The sequence below is a fragment of the Spermophilus citellus genome (assembly GCF_964194105.1).
Source record: "Spermophilus citellus genome assembly, chromosome: 5".
NCBI lineage: Eukaryota > Metazoa > Chordata > Mammalia > Rodentia > Sciuridae > Spermophilus > Spermophilus citellus.
This window is the reverse complement of record NC_138186.1, coordinates 108,346,464-108,368,173: the sequence shown is the minus strand read 5'-3', so window position 1 is coordinate 108,368,173 and position 21,710 is coordinate 108,346,464. Positions and strand designations below refer to the sequence as shown.

Genomic DNA, 21,710 nt, shown 5'->3' with positions numbered 1-21,710 from the left:
TGAAGATTTTCTTTTACAAATGTGTTGGTAAAAAGACGAATATAATCTGGGCTTGATTCATTTTTATACATTCATTATTATTATATTATATTATTTTATTTCTGTTTTTTAAAAAAAAAAAAACACTTTTTGTGACTCCCTTAAAGTATCTTGGGAACCGTGCAGAGTGCCTACTGTGCCTAATGGGAAGTGAACCCTGGTTGGCAAATTCCTATTTGAGGCTCCAACTTTTAATTTCTGGTACTTTTTCTCAAGTATTTAGTGAAAATTCTCAATCCCCTCTATTTTTCTCTTCATCATACACATTAATTTTCTCTAATCTCTCTTCACAGACTCAATCCTCTTGCCCTTTTATCATCTTGGTTTTACTTTTTGGATGCCTTTGGATTGTAGCCAAGGTATTGATGTTTCTTTTTGGTGAGCAGAAAATTATACATAATACCCTGGGCCGCTTGATGGAGGCCATATTGAATAAAATGATTTATTTCCTCTTTGGACATGTGAAACTCTACTTTTTGAACTTTTTATAAGTGCATTTGTGCTTTTTAATTTTATTTGTCTTTAGTAGCCGTCAGGGCATATTTAATTTCTTCTGAACTCTTACCCCCAGGTTTTACTGCTTTCCAAATATCATTGTTTCATTTGTCCCTTTTTTACTTCATACACAGAATATTCCCAAATCAATAATAAATCAAACACTTAGCCATGGAGATTGAACACACCATCACCTGTCTCTAAAATGTAGCCATTAGAAGAAAGGAACAACCCTAGGGACCCAAATTTTAAGAGGCTTACTACAGAGTGGCATAAGAAATATGACACAATTCACTGGTATTTGTGATCATTTAACCTAAAATGTTCACTTTACTCTATCTAAAGGTAATTTATATTAGTTATTGTTTTAGAAATATAGGTGTGTAAAAACTTTTACTAATGCTTTTACTATAGTTTTCCTAATGAACATTGAAGTTTTAAAAAAAATTAATGTAATAACTTTTTATTTATACTCTGTAATATTCTACAGAAAAGATTTTTTAAAAATCCTATATAAAGGTATAAAATAAGGTAACAAAATTATTTTAAAATAAATTAAGAAAAAAATCAAAAAAACAAATAAGGTAGTAAATCAGAAAAAATTATTTATGATGGCACATGAGTTCACATATTCTTACTGTAAGCAGGCTATGGGCTTGATTTTCAGCTCAAGTTTCAAATTCTAGGTAAGTCAAACAATGCATGCTTCCTTTCATTCACCTAAAAACTAGTGGAAAAAAACATGTTTACCAGATACTTACCTAAAATAAATAGAAATAATATATAAAATAATTTTTACATGGTTTTGACTTCCTTCAAGGGAATATAAAGGGTTATATTGTGAAAATTACTTCTGCCCTTCCAACCTTCCTGCCAGCCAACTGTATTTACTCAGAAACACACACACGCACACACAGTTATATACATCCACAAATTTTCATCTAATTATTAAAAATCATCAGGCCTATCAAGTGTGCAGTGGCAAACTATGGAGGATGCTATTCATAGATTATGTGTTAGAAATTTTTAAAAGTTGGAAACCAGAAAACTGTAAAGACATATACAAGAGAATAAAATGGCATCTTAATTTTGCAGAGATAGTACTTATTAACATTGTTTCTTTCCACTTTTTTTTAAGGACAAATTCCTAAAAGTAGAATTCTTGTGTCAAAAGATATGATTGTTTTTTAAACCCTAAGACATTTTGCTAAATTACCTGTCAATCTGTAGTATATATAAATGGACATTTTAGTACATCCTTCCTAGTTTTGTAGCTGAGTTTCCTTCTTTATGACATGAAGAAAATATTGTCTTATATTAACAATGTTAATGTTACCTCTCTTTTCTATTTCATGTGATGAAGTTTTTAAATAACTGTTGCTTTATAGGATTGCTGTTAAAGTTAGTCGCATGTAAAGTACTTAAAGAAATACCATGTAGGGCTGGGGTTGTTGCTCAGTAGAGAACTTGCCTTGCACGTGTGAGGCTCTGGGTTCAATCCTCATCACCACATAAAAATGAATAAATAAAATAAAGATGTTGTGTCCAACTACAAGTAAAAAATAAATATTTTTTAAAACTTTAAAAAAAAGAAAGAAATACCATGTACATTTTTGCTATTATTATTTGGAAACTTCTTAAGTAAAAATAGTTCATTTTATTTCATATTTAATAATTAGAAATATAGAATTCATTTTATATATTTATTGGACATTTCTGTTTCATTAATTTATTCATAAATTTAATATAATTTTGTACTGACTTTTTGATAATTTTTATTTATTTTATATACTCTATATACTAAGGACATTAACTGTGTCTGACATAAATATTTCAAATATTTCTCTCAGTTTTGTTGTCTTTTACTTTTGGTTATGCTCCTTTTTTATGTAGATATTTAAGTATTTTATTAAACCAAATAACCAATCTTGTGTGTATGTGTGTGTTTCCTTCCCTTTTATATAGTAATCCCCTTTTTCCAGTTCTGGTTACTCATGGTCAACCATAGTCCAAAAATATTAAATGGAAAATTCCATATTTAGAGAGAGAAAATGAGAAACTTCATTCACCTGTAATTACAGCGTACTGTTATAATTATCTATTTTATTATTAGTTATTGTCCATTTCTTATTGTGCTAATATACATTAAACTTTATCATAGGTATGCATACATAGAAAAAATATGATATATACAGCATTCAGTATTTTTATTTCAGGCATCTCTTAGGGGTCTGGGAACATATCTTTAGTAAATAAGGGAGCACTACTGTATTTAGAGAGTGTAAGAAATTACCTCAGATGGGTGGCGTAAAATAACAGAAATTATTGTCTTACTAGTGCAGAGGTAGAAGTCCACAATTATGGTTCTGGTAGGGTTGGTCCTTCTGGAAACGCTGAGGAAGAAGCCATTCTCTTACTTCTCTCCTAGCTTCTGGTAGTTGCCAACAATCCTTGGTATTTCTTGGCTTGCAAATCTCTGCCTCCACATTTAATATGATCTTGTCCCTTGAATGTCTGTGTCTCTGTGTCTAAATTTCCCTCTACCATTATAAAGACACCAAATATATGGGATTTAGGACCCCTCTTCATCTACTATGACCACATCTTAACTTGATTACATCTGCAAAGTACAAATAAGGTTACATTCACAGGTCTTGGGTAGACCTGAATTTTTGTGGAACACTACTCAACCCAGTACAAAAAGTAACTTCATGTTCCAAGATCACAAAAATACTTAGCTATATGTCCTATTACTTGTTTTTTAAATATTTAATTTATCAATCTATCTGGATTGCCAATGTTTTCTGAAATAGTTCACAACTAGTAATTTAGAGTGGGTTATATTATCTTGAAATGTAACAGTCCTCTCATTTTTTTAAGTGTTGAAATATCAACTGCTGTATTTAAGTGAAAACAGCAGTTTCACATGCACAGCAAAAATAAGGAAAAAAATTAAGGACAAGTTGACCACTGAGAATTTGCCTATGAAATATCAGTCTTGTTTTTCATTATCTATTGCAAAATAAGTACTCTTCACTCTTGGAAATCTCAGTATTTATTAGATAATCCTTATCTCCTAACTTCCGCTAAGATTTACATAGTTCTAAGTGGATGAAATTATGCTATGATTTGTCAGGTTGTACTTAGCTGAACAAAAGATATTGTGGTGTAAGAAGCCCTTCAGCATTGTTTCTGGCCCTTAGTTACCCCACTGTTTGCTTTCATATCACATTCTCCCTCAGATTCAGCTTTTAAATGAATGAACACCCCTCTCCCCAGCCCCGCCCATAGCCAGTGCTCTTCCTCATCCTGGGACAGTTATACTGTTTGTTTGCCATATTTGATTTTTCTTTTTTTGTTGTTGTTGTTCCAGGGATTGAACTCAGGGGTGCTCAACCACTGAGCCACATCTCCAGCCCTATTTTGTATTTTATTTAAAGATAGGGTCTCACTGAGTTGCTTAGCTCCTTAATTTTGCTGAGGCTGGATTTGAACTTTACTGATCTCCAATTATACCAGCTTTCAATGATTTGCATCGTTGGATTGCCACACCGACTGTGTGATGTTACAGTCCTCAATACCTTGTGCATTGACTCTCCACCACATATATTTTAAATTCTAAGACTTTAAATTCTGAGACTTCTGTATCCTCTGTGAAATGTCTGTGCATAGATTGGTACTCTAGTTTATCATATGAAGCTCTCTCTTTTCAGGAGATTTGTGTACTTCTAAATATTTTAGATAGTCATATATCCTACTGAAAAATTATTATACTGAAGACAGTTCATCCACTGCAATATGTTCTGCGTTGTATAGATGTTATTTAACATAAAGTTTAAGTTGTTCTTCAAATTGATACATCTATCTAATATTAGCTCATCCAAAAGGAAAATTGGAAAACATTTTAATTTACTCAGCATTTTCATCACTACAACCAGGAGACTTGACAAAACCAATGTAGAGGAGAAAAAGTTTATTTCAGCTCACAGTTTCAGAGGTCTCAGTCCATAAATGGCTGACTGTAACTCTGGCCTGAGGTGACCCAGAACATTTGTGGCAGAAGGGCATGGTAGAAGAAAGCTACTCAGGACATGGCGACCAGGAAGCAAAGAGAGATATAAAACCCAAAGGCACACAGTGACCTGATTTACCTGCCTACAACTACCACCCAGTTAATCCATATCAGTGTATTAACCCATTGATTAGGTTAAATCTATCATAATGTGATATTTCTCCTCTGAATATTCTTACATTTTTCTCATACATGAGTTTTGGGGAGACACCTCATACCTAAACAATAACAGTTTCAACTAGTTGCTGAACATGCACCAATGAAAATATTCCTTCTGGGTTTGAACTTCTGAGAACTATGAATTTAAATCTATAATCTAATATTAAATGAAGTAAATATGAAAGCAATATAATAAAACATTTTTTACAGGAAGAATCACCATTTCAGTAACTTTTATTTCTTACATAACTTAGTTTAGAATGTAAGTGGCTAAGCAACATTAGGACATGTGTACTTTAGAACACCTTAGAACATTTTATATATGAATATATATATATATATATGTATATATATATATATATATGAACATTTATATCTTTAGACAAAGTATACATATATATTCTAGACCCCATTCTCAAACATAGGTTTTCAAGATCTCCCTAGGTAAAAATGTTATAAATTCTGACTCATCTAGATTTTTCTACTGACATCAGCAACAGGTACTGAAGCATTAAGATCTACTAGCTGTTTTCCTTTGAAACAAAATATTTCTGAACCAAAACTATGGATGCCGATGGAGAACTTTATTTCCACCAAAGACAATAAGACCTAAATAAAGTATTTATTCTTGTGAAGTTAAAAAATTTTGAAAGGTTTCCAACCTGCAATTCTGCGGCTATGAAGTCTTGCCCACCATCATCACCCATCTTTTAATTCATTTGACAAACAACTATTGGGTATCTACAGTGGTGTTTCAGGTATCTTCAACAAACTAGAAAATTATGTCCTGCTGTCATGGAATTTATTGTATAGTAGATCCTCTTTAATATGAATAATAAATTCTACAACTTCCTAAGACAAATAATGTTCCAAATAAGTGTTAGATAGCATAAATAAGATCACTTTTATTGAGATCTGGTAAGAATTACATTTTTGATAAATTGAAAAATATGAGTTTGTAACCAATTACTCAAAGAAAGACTGTCTGAATATAGTTGTTTAATGGAGGAATTTAGAAGCAGAAGACTTGGTTTTAAAGAGAGAGCTCTGCTCATCAGGGACAAAATACAGAATCCAAAGGCACAAATTTGCTAGCCCTGGGTTGCACTTTCTTGAAATTCTTGACTATGGGTAAGAACAATACCAAATCAAATACCGTGTCCATTTGGTCCTTTAATCTTTTTACCCAATAAAGGAATGCTAAATAACAGGAGAAAGCATCTTCATAAACAATAATAATTTTTGTCTGATGTCAGCTGCAAAATAATCTAGGGAAAAAAAATCCCACTCTACTGCCTTGCTCAGCTGAGCAGCTGCCATTTTCCTGGCCCAGCTTTTGCTGTTGCAGAGCTGGGCAATATAAACAATGGTTCTGCACCTGCTTTCAGGCCTGCCAGAGTGATGGTGGTGCCATCATTCAAGCCAAGAGGAATAGGGCCATGAAAACAGACGCACACCCTTGCTAGCTCAGCTGCTACCCTCCCTGGTGCTAATCTCATGCCAGAGTGGTGGCCAGCCCAGTTTGCCTCAAAACTGTGGCCTGGACATGGCGAATTGCAAGAGACACACATCTTTTGGGAGACACAAATAAATCTAGTCAATTCAGAGTCAGCTTCATTGACTTCCTAGGAGAGAAAAAGTATAACCTGTGTGTTAGAAAGGCCACATTTGGATTTCCTAGTGCCTGTTCTCTTTGTTCTCCTTTTATTCGTGTTTATCATTTCCTGTTGCTACTAAAATGGTAACAGGATATAGCCTATTCACCATGCCCAGAGAAGGAAGTGGAGAGTATCTTGACTTTGTACTCCTCCTGGATTTTCTCCTACTTTGTGATTGAATATTCAACCACCACTTCTCATAGAATAGCTCTCCCCAAACCATATACTTCAATTCAGAATTTTGGAATTTTGGTGCTAAAAGTTTCCTATGTATATGAAATTTCTATGAAATTATCCTATGTAACCTCCAAATTTTAAAGATGAGGAAACAAGCTCTGTAATTTCAAGTGATCATCCAAGATTATATAAAGAAGGGGCCATTAAAACCAGATTAGAACATGCCCCCTGACTCCTAATCTTGTGTTCTTTCCACACTGCCACATTCTCTCTAACACCTCTAACAATATCTCACCCCTCCCCTTATTTTTATTTCTAGAGTAAATCATGTATTCCAAGTGGTCATTAGTTTTCATGCACTTTGTAGTAGCTCCCTGGCTAATATCCCACCTGCATTCTCAAATCCATTCTAATATAAGCACTGCAGATTACATAATTAAATATTTAAAAGAGCTCTCTTATAATTACTTTAACTTAAATTTTTTTTTCCTATTTTCCCAAAGGAGATCAAAATTGAACCAACCCATGTTTTTGTTTTTGTTGTTTCATTTTCCTCTTTCCCAAAAGGTCTCTTATGCTCTCTTACAAACTGACAGCTCCCTGTTCTTGGACTACAACCCATAAGTTTTCATTTATTCTTCCTTATATTTGGCACGGCTGCCCCAATTTTCTGCCTGCCATTGTCTTCTCCAGCCTTCAGAGTTCAGATCAGTGTCACCTCTTCCATGAAGCCATTCCTTAGTCTCCAAACTGAATATAACTTCTTTCTTTTATGTTGTCCGATGACATGTTATTTTCTTTCTTATGGAAACAAAACAGTAGTTAATAGTGTATATACATTACCCTTTAAGTAGATTTGAAAATTTCCCATCCCTGAGATTCTGTCATATACAATATTCTACCCTCCTTCACTTAACAATACCTAATATAGTGCCTTGAATCAGGTGAATGTGCAATGATAGTAAGTGAACATCAAAATATTAGAGCAAAATCTGACAACATTATAACTTCTAACTTAGGAAGTTCATTTTGACTTTTCAATTTATATATATATATATATATATATATATATATATATATATATATATATATATATATATATATATCTCAACACAACATCTTATAATTAGAACACAAAGACAGGTTCTCTCTCCTTCCCTGCCCTCCCCCCTTCATTTTTTGGCAAACAATGTAATTTTTAATTCTTTAAATTGTGGTAAAACACACACAACAGAAAATGTAGCCATCAAGTGTTCACTCCAGTGGGGTTAAGTGTAATGTTACACAATCTTCACCACACTCCATTTCCAGAACTCTTTTAATCTTAAAAACACTGAAACTAGCTGTGCATGGTAGTGTACACCTGTAATCCCAGTGAGTCTGGAGGCTAAAGCAGGAGATTACAAGGTCAAGACCAGCCTCAGCAACTTAATAAGATGCTGATACAAGTGATTCATACAGTATTTGCATTTTAGTGATGGCTAATTTCACTTAACAAAGTGTCCTCAAAAATCACTCATGTTGTAGCATGTTTTAGGATTTCTTTCTATTTAAAGGTTGAACAATTTTTTATTGTACATATATTTACATTCACATTTTGTTTAACCATTTATTCACAGATCAATACATGGTTTGCTTCTACTTAGGCTATTATGAATAATTTTATGAGTATGGGTGTAAAGATATCTTGTTGAGACCCTGCTTTTAATTGTTGAGTATATAGCCCAAAGTGGAATTGCTAAATCTTGTGATAATTAATGGTATGCTTAATTTTTTAAGAAACCAACATACTTTTTTTCTACCATCTTACATTGAAAAGTTGGATTATTTTTAAAAGTATTCTCAAAGTCTTAAGATGTAACAAAGTATCAGAAATAATAGATAACAGAAACCACATCACTGCTAGCCAAGCTGTTTTGGTCAGATGAATCAGACCTGGTATTCAAAAGCTAATTTAATGTGAAGACTATGACACATAGCCCTGTGGTTCCTGAGCCTGATGGTGCATCATAATCCTCACACCAGATACCTAGAGCTAGAACCACTGAAAACTTACAATTAACACAGAGCTCCTACAGCAATACATTTTTCTGGTTAAGGTCATGACTCCTCTCTGGACTATAAGTATGTCCATAAACTTATGTAGGTGCTGATGGTATTGGTGCAGTTAGCATTTGTGTTAGTCATATTTTCATCACTGTGACCAAAATACCTAACAAGAACAACCTAGAGGAGGAAACATTTATTTTGGCCCATGGTTACAGAAGTTTCAGGCCATGTTTGACTGGATCCATTGCTTTGGGCCTTAGGTAAGGCAGAACATTATGGTGGCAGGAGTATGTAGCAGAGAAGGCTGAAGAACTCATGGCAGCCAAGAAGCAGAGAGAGGGAGGAAGGGGCCAAGGAGAAGGTAAACCTTCCAGGGCACACCTCAGTGACCTACTCCCTTCAACTAGGTCTCATCTCCCAGTAGTCCATTCAGCTATTGATGAATAAATTCATCAAATGAAATAATCCACTAATAAAGCCAGAGCCCTCATGACCCAATCATTGCCTAAAAGCCCCACCTCTGTACACATGAGACTTTGGGGAACATTCCAGATCAAAACTGCTTTATTTTAAATTATCCAGTTGTTTAGGTAGATTCACATTTAAGGACATACCTTGGGACAAAACACTATGCCCTTAGCGAACTCCAGAACAGTAGGTCTCAGTAACTAGAGACAAGTCAAATGCACTGTGGAGCCAGACACCAGAGGGAGAACGTGGATAAGACAGATGGATGCTCAGGAAATCAGTGCCTGTAGATTTGGTCCTTCACATGCTGCTCAGGGAGTGCAACAGAGGTCCAAGTGTAGGTAGAATTAAGAAGCCAGATGGTTCGAAGGCAGTTAGCATCAGAGGATGCTATCCCTAGGGAGCAGACACAGGGCAAAACAACAGACAGAAAAAAAGAGCATAGTCCTGGAGGGAAGAAGATAGTTGGGCACAATTGAACAACTAGAGCATAAAATAAGAAAGAAACCAGCATCAAAGGTGACTTCTCTCCTCCTGTCATGTCTTCCTTTCATCATTCTTTAACCCAGACAGTGGTTAACTGCTGTGGGCCTGCTTGGTACTTAGCAATGTTGGTTCAGAGTGCTCTTCTGGAAATCCTCTAATCACTTTTTCTTTTCTTTTTTTTAAAATATTTTTATTGATTATTTAAAGCATTACATAGCTCATGATATATCATCTTTCATACATTTGACTCAAATTGTGTTTTGAACTCCCATTTTCACCCCAAATACAGATTGCAGAATCACATCTGTTACATATTCACATTTTTACATAATGCCATATTAGTGACTGTTGTATTCTGCTACCTTTCCTATCCCCTACTATCCCCCTCCCCTCCCCTCCCCTCCCATCTTCCTTCTCTACCTCCCCTGCTGTTGTTCAATTCTCTCCCTTTTTTTTCCCTCCCCCTTGCCCCTCATGACCTCTTATAATTTTATGTATCATTGAAGGTCTCCTACCATTTCCATATGCTTTCCCTTCTCTCTCCGTTTCTCTCCCCCCATTCGTCTTTGTTTACTATAGTCTTTTCCTCATGCTCTTCCTTCCTGTTCTGTTCTTGGTTGCTCTCTTTATATCAAAGAAGACATTTGGCATTTGTTTTTTAGGGCTTGGCTAGCTTCGCTTAGCATAATCTGCTCTAATGCCATCCATTTCCCTGAAAATTCTATGATTTTGTCATTTCTTAGTGCTGCATAATACTCCATTGTGTATAGATGCCACATTTTTTTTATCCATTCATCTATTGAGGGGCATCTAGGTTGGTTCCACAGTCTAGCTATTGTGAATTGTGCCGCTATAATCATTGATGCACCCGTATCCCTATAGTGCGCTCTTTTAAGGTCCTCAGGGAATAGTCCGAGAATGGTTCAAAGGCCCCACTACGGACTATTGTTACTAAAAACAAAAAAATGTTTGATTTTTCTTACTTTCAATAGTGCACATGTGCATATTTTTCAAACAGCCTGTGTGTGTGAATTAAAGGCACTATTTTTCAATAGGTATTTTTAACAGTACCTTTAAAATTGTCTTTTCCATCTGTCAGGATAACTTTGAATTCCAATTTTGATTAATTTTGATTAATTCAGGAAATAATTATTCAGCCAACCAGCAGAGTTTTTTTCTCCCTGATATATTTTTTTTCCTTCTGTCTTTTGCACTCTACTTTATGGATTTTCATTGCTCATTAATGTGTAAGCAGGAGTAAAAAAAAATAGCTAACCTAAAATTAGTCACCTTTCCTACCTTTTACCAATGCTGATAGTCTTTACTAAAGGAAAAAAAAATTGGAACTGTGAACAAAAATTAAGCCTTTGAATTGTCAGAATATTTCATTCATCCTTGTTATTCCTAATTCAGGGTATTCACCTAGAATGAGGATATGTTTCATGCAAGAACACAGCCCAGTTTCAAATGTTTTTTGTTAATTCTGAACAAGCATAAGTTGTATTTATTTCTTGACTATTTAGGTTAACAATCTTAATTTAAGATATGCTGCCCATACTTTCATAATTTATGCATTTTTAATTAAATTAGGAATGTTATCAAAACAAATTGAGTTTCAATTTCATTTTGAAAATACATTTTTTTACCACTAAAACATTTTTATAGCTAATATAGAACAGCATCCTTTGAATAGAAAATCATCATTACCCAAATAAAGCAAGTGTTTTGAGTGTCCTTCAATTCCCTGATGGTATGTTATTTCTGACTATAACACACTGTTGACTTATCTACCCCTCAGTAAGTGACTTATTTTAATGTATCCATTATTTTTTATGAAAGTGTTCTATTTTTTTTTTCTTGACTCATTTTATCTTCATGGCATCCTTGTTGTTAAATAGCTATTTAGGGTTATCACCGGGTCTCTGTGAAGGCAATCCATACCCTAGGAGTAGAGGAACAATCATTCTTCTATCATTATTTATTAAAAACTTAATGTGAACATTGAACATAAATGCTTTCTAATGACATAATTCAACAAAAGTAAGATGACTGGGAAACCTATTTCTACTCTTTTTTTTTTTCCACATTTTTTTCTAAATATCTGTACCCTATAGAATGCACCACAGGAAAATATGGTTCTGAGATAAGATGAGTTTGTTAAATTCAAAGTCCATTAGGATATTTTGTCCTGAGTACACTTACTATAATATAACCTATATGACTTTAGTCAATTTTTTCCCATTTATTTAGACAGAAAAAAAACCTTTCCCTCCTGTCCTGAAACTTCTGTTCCACGAAACAAATTTCAAGAAACACTGATTCATTTTTTCATGCTTAAAACACATTTACTAGTAACCAATGTCATCAATTATATTAAACATATAGCATAAACAATTGCCATCTAACTATCCAGCTTTAAAATCAATCTTGATGTGGAGTGACATCAAGCAGGTCCAGAGTAAGAGTTTCAGCCCTCATCCTGCCCGAGAAATACCAAATTAACAATGATATATAAGCTGAAATATATTCATGAGATGTTCAGAATCCAGTTTAAAAGTTGCATTAACCCAGATAAGCACAAAACCAAGAATAGACATTGAATTGGTTAAGATGAGCAATTTTACTTTACTCACATTTCTCCTCTAGCCAGCATAGATCAGCACCAAGAGAGATTGCCTTGACCCATGACTTCTCCCCTGAAGAGAAAGAGAGACAGCAATGTGCACCCAAAATTTATATCCCTCCAAGGCTCTGTCTGGTGGATCATTTTTTGTTCCATCTCATACCAAGTGATAAGGGAACTAGTGCAATTTTAATAGCTGGATACAGCTAAGAACAAAATGAGTGAGAAGGTGGCTTAATGCAGCTAGAATGGTTCTGCAAAATTGAGAGAAGGCACACAACCTTGAGACTTCTCTCTTAGGAAATGAGGGTGAAAAGTGGAGCATGTGTTCAATATCCTGGTCTATCATTGCACTGCCTAGGGAAAAGGGGGGTACAGCTTACTGAAGCTAGCATAGCTCTTCAAGATTGAGAGAAGGTGCATAATCATGAAAAATCTCCTCCAGGAAGAAGAGAGAGGAGCAGAACATGCACATCCATAGAACATATTTGAGAGCCCCCTCCCCCAGAATCTCTAACAAGACTGATTGGTAAAATCTTTCCTTATTGAAGCCAGACTATAAAGACTGAGAGAAGTGGCTGTTTTTCCAAATATTTAGGCACCAACATATAGCTACAGGAACATGAAAAATCATGGAACTATTACACAACCAAAGGAAAAATTTTAATCTTTAGTAACTGCAAGGAAATAGAGACTTATGAATTGCCTGACAAAAATATATATATTTAAAATAATCATCTTACTCATGCTCAGTGAGTTAGGAGAGAAAACAGACAACTATTTCAAACCAGGAAAAATATATGTGAACAAAATAAAAATATCAAAATAGAAATAAAACTATAAAAAGAACCAAACAGCAATTATAGAGCTGAAGAATACAACAGATGAATTGTAAATTTTAATGCCTTTAATTCTCAGACTTGATCAAGCAGAGGAAAGAACCAACAAAATCAAAGACAATTCATTTGTAATTATCTAGTTAGAGGAACAAATTTTTTAAAAAAAATATTGAAGAAAACCTAAGAAACCTATGGAACACCATCTAGTAAACTAGTGAAAAGAATTCTAGAAGAAGAGGAGAAAGAAAAAGAGACAGAAACCTCATTTCAAGAAATAATGGTTGGAAAGTTTCCAAATCTTGGGAGATATACAAAATCAGATTCATGGAGTCCCAAACAGGATGAACCCAAAGAAAACTAATCAAATTGTTCTAAGTCAAAGATAAAGAATTTTAAAAGTAACAAGTGAAAAATGACTTATTACATGCAAGGGAACCTCTCTGTAAGACAGTTGGGTGAATTTCCCAACAGAAATCTTGCAGGAGTAGTTTTAGTCAGCTTATTCACTTCTTTGACTAAGGGATCCAACCAGCAGAATTGTAGAATGTGTAAAGTTCATTTGAGGGTTCATAGTTTCAGAGGTCTAAATCCATAGAAGATTGGCTTCATTCCTCGGGGCTTGAGGTGAAGCAGAATATCATGGCAGAAGAGTGTGGCAGAGAGAAACAGCTCACATGATGATCAAGAAGCAGAGAAAGAGACGCTACTCACCATATACAAATATATACAACAAAGCCACGCTACCAATGTCCCATCTCCTTCAGCCACACCCCTACCTGCCTTTAATTACCCCTCAATTAATCTCATCAGGTGATTAATTCACTGATTGGGTTAAGGCTCTTGTAACCCAATCATTTCTTCTCTGAACCTCTAGCATTGTCTCACATGTGAAATATTCGGGAACACTTCACATTCAAACCATAATATACTTAAGGGGCTAAAAAAAAAAAAAACCAAAAAACAAAGAATGCCAAATAAGAATACTAAACCCACCAAAACTGTCTTACAAAAATGAAGAAGAAATAAAGATTGTCCAAACAAAACCTGAGGGAGTTCATCATCACTAAACCTACCTTGGAAGAAATCCTAAGAGAGTTCTTCAAGTTGAAATAAAAATATTCTAAACAGCTAGGTGTGATGATGATGGCCTGTAATCTCAGCAACTCAGGAGAATGGGGGTTAGGAAGATTGCAACTTCAAGGCCAGCCTGAGCAACTTAGTGAGACACTGTCTCAAAATTTTAAAATAAATAAATGAAAAGGACTAGTGATGAAGCATCCCTGAGTTCAATAATGTATAAATTACTTTTAAACTTTTAGTTTTAAACTAAAACTAATTTTAGTTTAAAAGTTAACAGAAACATTAAGAATAACTACACCAAGATTTTTTAATAGGTATGCAATACAAAAGGTGTAAATTATGAAATCAATAAAATAAAGTATGGTGGGTAGAGAAGGTAGAATTTTCATATGTAATTGAAGTTAAGTTGTAATTAGTTTAAAATAAACTGTTACAACTATAAGATGTTTCATGTAGTTGCACAGAGTAACCATAAATAAAATAACTATAGAAGACACAGAAAATAAGAAGAGAAAGAACCAGGGGCTAGGGTTGTGGCTCAGCAGTAGAGTGCTCGCTTAGCACGTGCAAAGCCCTGGATTCAATCCTCAGCACCACTTATATAAAAACAGATAAATAAAATAAAGGTATTGTGTTCAATTACAACTAAAAAATATTTTTAAAAAATGAAACACAAAATAAAATACCAGGGAGGAAAATAGAAACAAAATAACTAAAAAATAGAAAATCATAAACAATATGACAATATTTAAGTTCATCTCCATCAATAATTACTTTAAATGTAAATGAATTAAATTCCCCAGTCAAAAGTCAGAGTTCCTAAATAGATTGGAAAAAAAAGATGTTAACATTAATGCATCAAGGAAAAGAACAATAATGAAATGCTCCCTGGACCTTTAGTGTTATTAACAAATTACAAGTCATCATTATATACCCTTAAAATTACTATGGGTTTCCTATTGAAAGGCAAAGTAATTATAGGAATATGAAATAAATACCATGTTTTTCCACAGTAAGTGAACTATTTTACACTCTATTATTTATTCTTAAAGATGTTCATTCTTGTGGGTAAGTTGTCAGTACTTAGAACTGAAAGTAATAATTGTTCTTTCTCTGCTTACTTTTCCTTAAACCAACATGCTTCAGTGAAATTTTATTATTTTCCTCTTAATTAACTGAGTTCTTACTTTATATGAGACTTATATTTTCAGGTACCTTTGAGATGTTAGTCAATAACATGGAACAAGCATTGGTATCCACATATTTATGTCCCAACTCTGCTCTTGTGAATAAACAAATTCATTTAGCATCTCATCAAGTTTTTACATTGTGGGAGGTAAAGAAATGAGGCTTCAAAACATTGGTTCCTAACGAGGGGGTGTGGAAAACAAATTAATGTAGAACATAAAAGCTAGATGACACCTCAGAAATAATCCATTTTGGGGGTACTCCATGCTGGCTGCAGAGTCAAATCACCTTGGTAGCTTTGAAACAAAAAACCAGCAAAGAAAGAAAGAGATGGTCATGCACAAGAGCTCATACACAAGCATTCATACTAATTACTCTGTGGTGGAATCTGGAGACTGAGATTTAGCATCTTTTTTTTTTTATGATCTCTATTTGTTGAGGGGCAATATAGAGAGAATGATCTTCTCGAACTCCCTCCCTGTGAGTGAGGAATCTCTCAAACAGTTAAATGATTTGCTTGCTTGCTGTTGCAAAATTAATTAGCTCTTCTGAATTAGAAAATGGATTTTTTGATTCTTAACCAGAGCACTTCCCACCAGATGGAGTTCCCTCACCTCACCACCTTCCTTGGCCATAGGACAAGGGTAAAGTATATAACCTCTCTGATTTCAGGTTTTTCCCTTATCTTGCCAATGGTACCTGACAAGGACAATTTTTGGATCAAATAAATGGAAAACATGCCTGTGCATATATAATTCATTAGAAATGACCTAAACCACATTGTTCATTGTGCTAACGAATAGAATGTTTTCCATCAATTTTTACTCAAAAAGGTGCTTTCTTTAATTTTTATTTGAAATCTAAAGCAATCACTTGGCCTATTATTTACTCCCAAATGTATTCTCTTTTTATTGAATCTACTAAGTGGTTTTTATCACTATCCAACCCACTTTGAGACACAATTCTTTCTTAATAGCTTTTCAAAAGAAAATAAAAATAGGAATCCTGAAATAAGTGCCAGACTCCACGTCTTGGGTCATGATAGAGGGTTAATGCACCACAAAATAAGAAGTGAAAGCAAGTGAAGAGAAAGTACTTTCGCCACATTTCTCCAAAGGGACCTATTAGCCTTCCCCCTTTGGAATAGCCTGTTTCCTCTGCCTGTTGTGTCCCTATCACTCTGAGATCCCCATCTCACACAGAAGGTTCTCTACCTGGTCAACTGCTTCCTCCACTCAAGCCAAGTGTCCTTCTTCAGTGTTTTTTTGTTTGTTTGTTTGGTTGGTTGGTTTTTGTTTTGTTTTGTTTTTTCTTTTTTTGTTGTTGTTGTTTACACACAAGGGAAGAATGCAGGAAGGGGAAGGAGATAAAGTACTCACAAGATTGGAGTCCAGGACTGCCAATATCTCTACTGTGCAGGTGAGTAAGACAGCCTCAATGCTAGAATTCAAGGTGATTCTTGGAGAATTCTTCAGAGTTGTGGCATCATTTGAGGTCTATAAAAATAGATGAATTGTCCAGCTGGTGGTTACTGCTCTAAGCTCCCACCTAAGAAAAATGAAGAAAGTACCACTGACAAATGTCTAACTAGCCTCTGGCTACTGACCCAGGGGTTGCATTATTCCTAGGGTATCAGTATTTAACTCAATGCTCCATTGGGAATTGCAGAGCTATCTATCTGGTCTTCATTACCGTGCATAATCGAAAGTTGGAAACATGTCAAAGGGCATCTATGAACATTGCTTTTCACCTGCCATAAAGTGATGGCAATTTGCAGAAAAATCATGTCATGGAAGGTCCATAGAACGTGCTGATCCAAGCAGCTAACATCAGCCTCTCTAAATCAATCATGCCATGGTTTCAGCCTAATTACTAGAATTGGTGTTCAGGCTAAAGAAACCAGTAAATACCAGAAAGTATGTTTTATTGCTAAACAGATTGTAATTCCAAGTCAAGATTCTGTGTATGAACAGAACTATGCTGGTTACAGATGTTTTTCAGCCCCAATCCTAGGTAATATATGTATTACACAAAGGGGGAGGATGCCCACAAGTGGCAAGGACAGAGGCTCCCAGCAAGGCATCACAAATCAAAAGCAAACTTAAATTGTCCACAAGAAGTGTGCCATGACTGATAGAATAAAATCAGACAGGCTCAGTTTTTAAAACTGCTTTAAATGACTATCTTCTCCAGGAAAAAATAAAAAGGCTTCATTTCTAATTCAGTGTTTGCTTTGTATAAAGCATGCACCCGATGATACCAGCTAAAAGAATCCTGTAGATAAGAGGAAAGTGCACATTTCAAAGAGCTGTCTATCAATTAGCCTTATCACTATAAGTTCTCTGCTTCCAAAGTATGGGAGAGGAAGATCTGTGACCATCAGGGGGAGTACATTGTGGTTTTACTATAGAAAATTGAGTCAGTTTCCCACAGTTATGTCCAGAGCCTATGCTGATATCCTTTCCTTGGAGCCTGTTCTTTTCACCATTCATTGCCTAATTTAATTTCTAAGATGGAAGAAGTTAATGGTCTCTTTAAATCTGAGAACCTGTTAGGCCTTTTATTTTCAGGCTCTAAGCCTCTTTGAGGGATGTAACCATATCTCACACCAAGAATAACAGATGTTCAACACATAATTTCATATTCATGTTACATGCATGCTTATACAATGGACTTGACCATGTGGTCACTGTCAACCATTAGAATTTTCAATGCATATCTTTATATTCTGAACACTTTCTTATTTGTTTAAATAATGGACTTCATTTATTTCTTAATTTATCCTTTTTTCTTCCCTCCTTGTCCCCTTCCTCTCCCTCCCCCGGCCCCCTCCCCCCGCCACCATAGGATATGGTTTCAGGTGTGGTTGCTTTTAGGAAAATAATCTCCTATCTAATTAATATAGTTTGAAAGCTACTGATGAAAACATATGTCACTAACTTTGAAAAAATTTTTAAAAATGCTTAAAAGTATAATCCTTGTAATTTCGTCCAGAATAATTTTATTTAAGAAAAATTTAATGAACTTCATGTGACAATTCAAACTGAATTTTTCCAAATTCCTAGTTCAAAACAAATCGTCATCATAGGTATATGCATAATGTTCTTTTAAACCACTTTAGGTATTTACATAATGAGCCCCTGCCTGACACAATACTAGAATGGTTCAAATAAATGGTAGAAATCAGACTCTGTGCACTAGCTCCTTTGCCTCTAATGCACAAGAGCCACTATCTCGAAGTTTGATTTTACTATCCCCATGCTTTTTAAAATGTGGTTTTCATCACTTATGTGCCTAAACCGTATGTCATTTATTTGAGTTGCTTTTTACCATTTTGGAAAGGATATCTTGGGTTCAATCCTCAGTACAACATAAAAATAAATAAATAAAATAAAGGGATTGTGTCCAACTACAACTAAAATGACTTATCACATGCAAGGGAACCTCTATGATCCTTTTGATGTGCTGTTTAATTTGTTTTCTAGTATTTCATTGAGGGTTTCTGCATTTATGTTCAACAGAAATATTAGTCTATAATTTTCTTTTCTTGTGGTGTTCTTGTTTGGCTTAGATATCAGAGTGCTGCTAGTATTCCCTTTGCTTCAGTTTTCTGAAAGAGTTTTAGAAGAATTGGTATGAATTCTTCTTCAAATGTTTGATAGAATTCAGCCATAAATATAAAACTTTTCTTTGTGAGGAGGCTTTTAATTACTATCTCAATTAATAATCTCAATTTTCTTCCTAATTCAATCTCGATAGGTTGTATGATCCTAGGTGTGCTTCTAGGAATTTATCCACTTCTGTAGATATCTAATTTGTTACTATAAAATTGTTCATAATAATCCTTTATAAACATTTTTTAAAACTTTTTTTTTGTAGTTGTAGATGGACAGAATGTCTTTAATTATTTGTTAGGTGATCCTAAGGGTCAAACCCTTAGGCAAGTGCTAGGCAAGTGCTCTGCCACTGAGCCACAACCACAACCCCACAACCATTTTTTTTATAACTGAGTATATATTCTCCGCTTGTATTCTTCACTTGCATTTCTGATTTTTTTTTTGTTTGAAGCTTCTGTCTTAGTTACATTTGTCAATTTTGTTTGTTTTCTTAAAAAATCAGTTCTCTCAATTATTTTCTGTATTTTTGGACCCACTTTTATTTCTGCTCTGGTCTTTATTGGGTTTAACTTGTTCTTTTCCAACTTCCTAAAAATGTAATGGTAGACTATTTGACATTTTTTTTTCTTTTTTAATGTGTTTAGCACTATATACTTCTCTCTTGCAACATATTTTTGTGGGTTTTGGTATGCTGTGCTTCAAATTTTGTTTGTCTTATAATATTTTAAATTTTCCCTCTTAATTTCTTCTTTGATTCATTAGTTCTTCAGGAGCATATTGTTTAGATTACACATACATGTGAATTTTCTACTTTTCCTCTTGCTAATGATGTCTATTTTCATACCCTGGGGGTTGGCAAAGTTACCTGACAGGATTTCAGTTTTGTAGGATTTGTTTAGTCTTATTCATGGCTTAATATATGTATCCGGGACAGCATTCTATGCATGCTTAAGAAGACTGTATGTTCTGCTGCTGGCAGATACAATGCTCTGTATATGTCTATTTTATTTGTTTGATCTAAAATGTAGTTCAAGTCCCATGTTTCCTTGCTGATTTTCTGTCTGGATGATATATCCATTAGTGGAGTATGGAAAGCTGCTTTATTGTTTGGCTACTTCTCCTTTTAAATCTGTTAATATTTGTTTTATATACATAGGTACTCTGATGTTGGGTGAATATTTACTTATATAATTTTATATCCTCTTACACTATAGTTAAAAATTACTTTACCCACTATTACAGTATTCTGAATTTTGATATATTTACTTTTACTAGTGAATTTTATACTTGTGTTTGTTTTCATATTAGTTATTAGTACTTTTTCATTTCTATTTAAAGTTTCTTATAGGGCAGATCTAGTCATGATGAAATCCCTCATCTTCCCTGGGAAATTTTTTTTTTCTCCCTTCATTTCCGATGGACAGGTTTGCTTAATAAAGTGTCCTGATTGGCAGGGTTTTTTTTTTTTTTCAACACTTTGAATATATCCCATTCTCTCCTGGCCTATAACATTCTTCTGAGAAAACTGCTGATAGTCTAATGGACATTCACCCATATGTGATGTATTTCTTTTCTCTTGTTGTCAAAAGTCAAAGAGAAAATTTTGACAATGTGATTATATATAGCATGTCTTGGTGAATATCTCTGTACTGAACCTATGTAGGGACTTCTAAGCTGTGTGAATCTGATTATCTATCTCACTCAAGATTTGTGAAATTTGTAGCTATTATTTTTTTATATAAACTTTCTGCCCGTCCTCTCTTTTTCTTCCCTGCCATGGGACTCCCATAATACATACAAGTCTCATTCAATGCTCTCCTGTAAGTCCAGTAGTCCTTCTTTACTCTTGTCACTGTTTTTTTCCAAAAGACCTGTCTTCAACTTTTCAGATTCTTTCTTCTGTCTACTATTAAAGCTTTCCTTTGCATTTTTTAATTTCTTTCACTGTATTCTTCTGTTCTAGGATTTCTGTTTGATTCTCTCTTATAATTTTCTAGCTTGGTTAAAATTCTTGGTTTTCTCATACATTGCTTTCCTAATTTCAGTAAGTTGTCTGTGTTCTCGTGTAACCTCTTGTACTTCCTTAATATAAATTATTTTAAATTATTTCAAATAACTTGTAGATCTTCATTTCATTGCAGCCATTTACTAGAGATTTATTATATTCCTTTGAAAGCGTCATATCTCCTCGCTTTTTAAAAATATTTTTTGTGGCTTTTTATTGATGTCTGTTAAGATAATGAAAAAATCAGCTCTTTCTTACTTTGCAGACTGGCCTTAGTGAGTAAAGACATTGATCTGTGGCGTGAGGGCACAGTGGGGTACAGTGTAGCAGCTTTGACTCCAAGGGGTGCAGTGGTGTAGTCACAGTGCAACTCCATCCACTAAGTCAGCATCAGTGAAGACTGGGGAGGCCCTGGCAGTCAAGGCAGGAAGTGTTTGTGACAGCAGTAACATGGTGTGGACTGATGGAGTCTTCAGGTTTGAAGTGTATGGCAGTCTTCCTTTTCTTCTTTTCCCCATAAGAGTGATTTCATGCCTAGGGGATACCTATTGGCCTAGAGTCTACTGCAGTTCATGAGGCACAAGACTCAGAGCACCTACAGAGCTGGGGTTCTGTGCTCAGGGCTCTCATGAGTCATCAGTACAGTTGCTAAAGCATGGGCATGTGAGGATCATTGTTGGTCATTCTTAATGCATTATGATTCAAGCTAGGCTCTCCTAGCATTCAACATCTCTTATCTTTTCTCCACTTACTCC

The 21,710-nt window shown here is 34.5% G+C and overlaps 1 long non-coding RNA gene across 1 annotated transcript; it reads right to left on the bottom strand.

The window, feature by feature from the left end:
* Nucleotides 1-9,318: 9,318 nt before the first annotated feature.
* LOC308649803 lies at nt 9,319-16,875 on the bottom strand. The gene is made up of 3 exons (XR_014022167.1): nt 16,713-16,875; nt 12,237-12,299; nt 9,319-9,513 (listed from the first exon to the last, which is right to left on the bottom strand). It is a non-coding gene; the product is annotated as an uncharacterized lncRNA (long non-coding RNA).
* Nucleotides 16,876-21,710: the final 4,835 nt, after the last annotated feature.